The 7,372-nt window shown below is 35.6% G+C and overlaps 1 pseudogene; it reads left to right on the plus strand.

The window, feature by feature from the left end:
* Positions 1-6,779: 6,779 nt before the first annotated feature.
* LOC118009127 lies at positions 6,780-7,092 on the plus strand (annotated as a pseudogene).
* The last annotated feature ends 280 nt before the right edge of the window (positions 7,093-7,372 follow it).

The raw sequence follows: 7,372 nt of genomic DNA on the forward strand, positions 1-7,372 counted from the left end.
GAAGAGGGAGAGAGAATCTCAAGTAGACTCTCTGCTAAGCAGGGAGCCCGATATGGGGCTCCATCTCAGGACCATGAGATCATGACCTTAGCTGAAATCAAGAGTCCAACACTTAACTGACTGAGCAACCCAGGAGCCCCTCTTGATATTAACTCTTACAAATAAAGTAAAAAAAAAAGAATTCCAATGTGATAAAATAAGCAGGTCAAACAAAAGACTGCAACAATCCTTGTTGAAACAACTTTAGAAGCACTCCCATCTGTATCAGGAAAAAGGCACATACTCCACTGTCACTGCTATTAATTGAATTGAGTCTGCAGGTGCAAATCAACATATTTATTTATTTATTTATTTATTTATTTATTTATTTATTTATTTACTGTTTTAATTTTATTTAAAAAAATTTTTTTAAAGATTTTTATTTATTTTTTTGACAGAGAGAGCGAGGGAGAGCGAGAGAGGGAACACAAGCAGGGGGAGTGGGGAGGGAGAAGCAGGCTTCCCGCTAAGCAGGGAGCCCGTAGTGGGGCTCGATCCCAGGACCCTGGGACCATGACCCGAGCCAAAGGCAGACGCTTACCGACTGAGCCACCCAGGGGCCCCAACATATTTAGATAAGAGAAAGAAATGTCAAAAATTGGAAAGAAAGAGGTGAAATGATCACTACTTGCAGACGAAATGCTTATATATTTGAAAAACTTAAAAAGGTACAAAATTATTATATAGTAATCAAGTCCACGGATAGAATGCTACATGACATAAGGCAATAAAAGACCTTATTTACATTATCAATAATAAAAGAATGCCTGTTATATTAGTTTTTTATGGCTGCTGTAACAAATTACTGCAAAAGTTGTACTTTAAAAAAACAGATTTATTATCTCACAGTTCTGGATGTGACAAGTCCAGAATGTCTCTAAATGAGTTGGAATCAAAGGATCAGCAGGACTGCATTCCTTTTGCTTGCTGTAGGAGAGAACACATTCTTTTCCCTTTACAGCTTCTAGAGGCTGCCCACATTCTTTGGCTCATGGTGCTCTTTTTGCATCTTCAAAGCCAATTCCAGGCCAAGTTCTTTTCATGCTGCTAGCTCTCTAATTCTTCCTTCACTATCTTCTTCTTTCAATTTATAAAGGAGCCTTGTGATTGCACTGGGTCTACCTGAATAATCCAGGATAATCTCCACATCTCAAGGTCAGCTGATTAGGAATCTTAATTCTATCTATAACCTTTATTTCCCTTTGCCATGTAACATAATATATTCATAGTTTCTAAGTAGATGTGGACATCTTTGGGGCAGGGAAGGACATTATTCTGCCAATTTACCTAGCAATAAATTTAACAATAAAAGTGCAGTGTTTATTGTAAGACAACTTTGAAATGATTCAGTAAGCCACAAAAGAATATTTGAACAACTCGAGAGGCATACTATATTCTTGGATAAGGAGAAATAGCGTGCACTTGGATGGTGAGAAACAGCATCACAAAGATATCAGTTATCCCTAAATTAACCTATACATTTAATTAAAGCAATCACAAAAAAATTCCCAATAATTTTGGAAAGAGGTGATTCTAAAATACAGATGGAAACTGAAAACAAACAAGAATAAATAGGAAAATTCTGAAAAGGAAGGGTAAGGGCTGTTACCAGATATTAAAGAATATTACTAAGTCTTAATAATTCAAACAGTGTGATGTGGCTCATGAATAAACAAATACATCAATGGAACCCCATAACAAGTCTCCAGATAGGTGCAAATCATATAGGAATTTGTTAAATGATAAGGATTGTATCTTAGACAGTGGTGGAAAGATTGTTTATTAAAACCAAATGGTGGTGGAGTGTCTTGGTAGCCATCTGCACTAAAAAATGTTCTTCCATGTCTCATATTTTATATCAGGGTACATTTCACTTGATCTTAGCCAAAAGGCCAAGAAACAATATCATGGTACATTTCAAATGAAAAAAAATTGAAGATAGAAATAAAACCACAAAACTGCTACAATAATCCATGGGTAAAAATGTTATAATATCAGAACCAAAAGGCCTTTCTGTGACAGAAAACTTAGAAGCCATAAGGAAAATGGTTGAAACTTCCAGTTACTTAAACAGAATAAAAACAGCTATGAGAAAAAAGAATGGCAAAATTCGTCATAAGTATGTTCAAAATTCAAGCTTGGTAAAACTATTTGTAACTCATAGACAGAAGTCTAATTTCCCCCTAAAAATAAAGTATTCCTACAAATTGAAGGAATAAAGACCAACAAATAAATACAAAAGATATGACAAGGTTATGAAAAGATAGCAAAAGAAGGAAAGAGTTTGGATTTTAGATATGTGGCAAGATCCTCAACCAAACTCACTCATGATGAGGGAAATAAAGAGTAAATCTGCACTGAGATACCATTTGTTACCTTTCAGTGGATCCACAATCCAAAAGGTTAATAGCCTATTCTGTGAAGGTGAGGAGAATAGCCACACTTATTCACTGCTTGTGAGAATGTAAATTGGTACAATCCCTTTGAGGGGAGGTATTGTCTATCGAAATTACACATTGCATACCTCAACACCCAGCAATTCCACCCCTACAATATATTTCACTTATGTACAAAGTAAAAAAAAAAAAAATTATTCACTGCAGTAATCTCTTTTTAGCAGCTAAATACTACAAAAAAACCCACCCCAAATCTATCAATGGGGACAAGTTAAATTATGGCATAGCAGACAATGGATATTATGTAGGTATAAAATATAATGACAAAAGCCTTTGTGTAGAGTTATGGAAAGACCTCCATGAAATATTCTTAATTTTTAAATTAAAAAAAACAAGGAAGGGGCGCCTGGATGGCTCAGTCGTTAAGCGTCTGCCTTCGGCTCAGGTCATGATCCCAGGGTCCTGGGATCGAACGCCGCATCCGGCTCCCTGCTCGGCTGGAAGCCTGCTTCTCCCTCACTCCCCCTGCTTGTGTTCCTTCTCTCACTATCTCTCTGTCAAATAAATAAAATCTTAAAAAAAAAAAAGCAAGAAATAGACCAATGTGTATAACGTTATTACCTGTATAAAAAAGAAGGAAAAGAGAATGTATGTATGATAGCTAACACTTAGAAAGCACTTCCCAACTATTCTAGTAAAAAATCATTCAAGGCAGGTACTGTCATTCTTTTCCCTACACCATAACCAGCACATCTGTATTATTTACTGCTTTATCTTCAATGCCTACCACAGAGCCTAACACATAGGTGCTCACTAGATATTTGATGATTAAATGAATAAAGGATTTCCCATTTAAAGATAACAAATCCAAAGCTCAAGTAGCTTGAGTAACTTGGCCCACGTCACACAACCAATAAGTGGAAGGCTGTCATCTCTCGATATCCTGTCTTTGGAAATATACACACTCACAAATCCATCCCATTAGTTATCTGTGAAGATGCACTCTGCCTGGAGGAGTGTTGGGGACACAGGCAAAGGTCAGACTTTTTCTATAGGCCCCTTTATATTTTTTGAATTGTGAAATATGTGACTATATTACATAGTCAAAAAAACCCAAACAAACCCATATAACTTATGAATAGGAATGCTGACATATAAAACACCGGGGGGGGGGCACCTGGGTGGCTCAGTCATCAAGTGTCTGCCTTCGGCTCAGGTCATGATCCCAGGGTCCTGGGATCGAGCCCCGCATCGGGCTCCCTGCTCAGCGGGAAGCCTGCTCCTCCCTCTGCCTGTTGCTCCCCCTGCTTGTGCTCTCTCTCTCTCTGTCAAATAAATAAATAAAATCTAAAAAAAACCCAAAAAACAAAACACCAGAGGCAAGCACAATTTTTTAAAGACATAAATAATATAAATTATGTAGATATGGCTAATAACTGTTATGAAAGGGGGCAATTCTTGACATACATCTTAAGTCACTTATGATTTGAAAATAACAGACTGGGATGAAATCTCAAATACAACCGAAAGAGCTGGGTGGAAGGTCAGGGTGAAAAAAGGAGATGGTGTGCTCACTTTAGCTTCTAGATCTCTCACAGAGGGTAGCCTCTCTGGACAGAGTTTCTGAAAATGGTACATTGATACACAGGTACCCATCTTACTTTAATGTATAAACATTGCCTCTAAAAGTATTAAAAGCAGTTCCTACTCCTGTGGGTGATGAAAACAGTATAACAAAAAAAGGCTACTGAAAGAAATTAATACATTAAATGGGCTCATAATTAAATTCTAACCCATGTTAATAAAATGTGTGAAATAACTCAGAAAAGTTGAAATAATGGAGAAGGATCTAATCAGCAAAAATAAAAAAGAAGAAAGAATGTTTAATATCAAAATACAATTTTGGAAAATATTTATTAAATGAGAACATGATCCTTTTAAAATTATGAACTGAGTTCTTAATGAGCTTTTATGTACCAACTGTAAATTGGTATATTAACATCAGAATACCTGAAGAAAATATTACAGGAACTGAAATGAGAAACAGATGGAAGAGCAACAGGAGAGAGAGCACTTAAGAGATAGTTTTTCTGTTCTTGAAATATCATGTATATAAAAGTTGTTCCTACATAAAAATCTAAACAATATTATAAAACATTGATATATTCTAGTCAAATAAATAAATGTATGTACTAAAAGCTATAATCTGCAAAGGTAGAATCAATCTTCTTTTTAAATGGCCCCTGGAGCATTTTAGAAAAATAAAACAAAACAAAGAAAACCCCCCAAAAAACATAATCTCATATTAGCCAAAAAAAAAAAAAAAATTCCAAAGGGGAAAAATACTTCAGATCATAATCTGAAACCACAGTCTAATAAAGTAAAAAATAAATGTCAAATTTATTTGAGACAAAAACCTCAAAGCATTTGACATTTTAATACCATTCTTTTCTAAAGAACTCTTGGGGCAAGAAGAACTTAAAAAAAAATTGCAGAGTATTTATAAAATAATAACATGGCCTCAAATACTTTTAGTGCAAACAAAAATAATGAAAATAATAAAATCCAAAAGTTATGAAAAACAGCACAGTGGACCCAAGGAACATAGGAAAAATTAATGAAAATGAAAACATAAATAAATGAATTAGGGAACAGAAAAATGGTAGAGTTGCCAACAGCTTATTCCTAGGGGAAAAAAAAAAATTGAACCACTCACTTGCCCATTCAAGGAAACAGAATAAAATGCATCACAAACATAAGAACATTAGATAGGAGAAAAGAAAAATACATATTAATGACATTAAGAATTTTAATATTTCACTGTTTCACCCAACTGCATGTTAATAAACTGACACCTCAGATACATAAGTTATATTGTTTTAAAATTAAACATCTAAAATAAACCTAAGAAGGGAAGGAAATACAAAACACAAGAATACAAATAACAAGAGGTAAAAACTCACAATGTTTTGTGAGAATTAAAAGATCTGTACTTAAAAAATCATTAGGTTGAGATGATTGCCTAATTGAACATTATCAATCCAATCATGGAACATCTAATTTTCATGTCAAGTGAATTATTCCAGAAAAAAAGAAAAAAATCTGCTTTCTATTTCTTGTTATAAAGCCATATGGCTAAGATACCAACATTGAAGAAATATAACACAACACTAAAGACCAATATTTAAAAATACACAGAATAGGGGCGCCTGGGTGACTCAGTCATTAGGCGTTTGCCTTCGGCTTGGGTCATGATCCCGGAGTGCTGGGATCGAGCCCCGCATCGGGCTCTCTGCTCCACGGGAAGCCTGCTTCTCCCTCTCTCACTCCCCCTGCTTGTGTTCCCTCTCTTGCTGTGTCTCTCTCTGTCAAATAAATAAAATCTAAAAAAAAAAAAAAATACACAGAATAAAACTATATGTTAAAAATTGCTCAATATAACTCTAGTAAGGTTTATCCCAAGGACTGCAAATATGGTTTAACATGATAAAATTTATTAGTATAATTCACTACATTTAAATTAAAGGATAAAATTCATATAATTATTTTGATAGGTAGGAAAAGTTTTTGATGAAATTCCATCTTTGTCTGGATAAAACTTTATACATACATTATAATAAGCAAACACTCTAAACAATATAAACTGTTTTGGAGAAACCTGACGAACTTCAAACAAAACTTTGGAATTCTTTGTTGGAAGCCCCTAACTCTACCTTCCTGTTTATGAGAAACAGAAGTGGTAATGGAGTGGGACATCTGGGTGGCTTAGTTGGTTAAGCCTCCGACTCTTTATTTTGGCTCAGGTCATGATGTCAATGTCTTGAGATTGAGCTCTTGCTGGGTGTGAAGCCTGCTTAAGATTCTTTCTCTCCATCTCCCTCTGTTCTTCCCATGCCCCTCCTCCACACTCATTCTAGAAGAAGAAGAAGAAGAAGAAGAAGAAGAAGAAGAAGAAGAAGAAGGGGAGGAGGAGGAGGAGGGGGAGGAGGAGAGGAGAAGGAGGGGGAGGAGGAGGAGGAGGAAATGGTAATGTTAAATAACACCAAGATAAAACAATCAGATAAATTCAGATTTTGTGAAAATATGCAAGATGATTCATAAATACATATATATATATACATATACAGGGAGAGCAATTATATTCATATGTATGATTCTTAAGTGTTCAGTGATGAAACATTGTTAGGAAAAATGATTGTCCTATTAACATTATTTTTCATATTTTCTTTCAGATGCTAGTCAGTGCATTAAGCAAAGCAAGAAAATAAGAGACAAAAATGTTTAAAAGGAGAGAGCACAAGGTTTTATTTTAGAAGACTATGGGAGACCTTCCAGCTTGGAACCATGGTCCAGTTTGTCCGTAACCTCGTGAAGAAGGCCGCAGAGCTGGTGGACGCTGCTGTGACTTGCTCAAAGCCTGGACTGGCCACATTTTGGCACTATGCCAAGGTTGAGCTGGTTCCTCCAACCCCTGCTGAGATCCCTACAGCTATTCAGAGCTTGAAAAAAAATAGTCAAGAGTGCTCAAACTGGTAGCTTCAAACAGCTCACAGTTAAGGAAGCTCTGCTGAATGGTTTGGTGGCCACTGAGGTGTAGATATGGTTTTATGTCGGTGAGATCATAGGCAAGCGTGGCATCATTGGCTATAATGTTTGAAGACCAGTCTTTAACATCTGTTTATATGTGGCTTATTATCTGAGTGTTCTTGGACCATGTGTGATCAGACTGGTATTTAAATAAAAGAAGATAATGTATCAAAACCAATGTTTTCTCTATCAGACACTACATGGATCACAGTTTCTCTTGATAATAAGATGGGTTGTCTTCCTTTAATATATTAATAAAGCTCTAAGGGCATGTCTTTTGCTTAGCCTAAAAAAAAAAAAAAAAAGAAGAAGAAGAAGAAGAAGAAGAAGAAGAAGAAGAAGAAGAAGAA

The sequence above is a fragment of the Mirounga leonina genome, unplaced genomic scaffold, assembly GCF_011800145.1.
Source record: "Mirounga leonina isolate KUSES-001 unplaced genomic scaffold, KU_Mleo_1.0 Mir_127, whole genome shotgun sequence".
NCBI classification, from domain to species: domain Eukaryota; kingdom Metazoa; phylum Chordata; class Mammalia; order Carnivora; family Phocidae; genus Mirounga; species Mirounga leonina.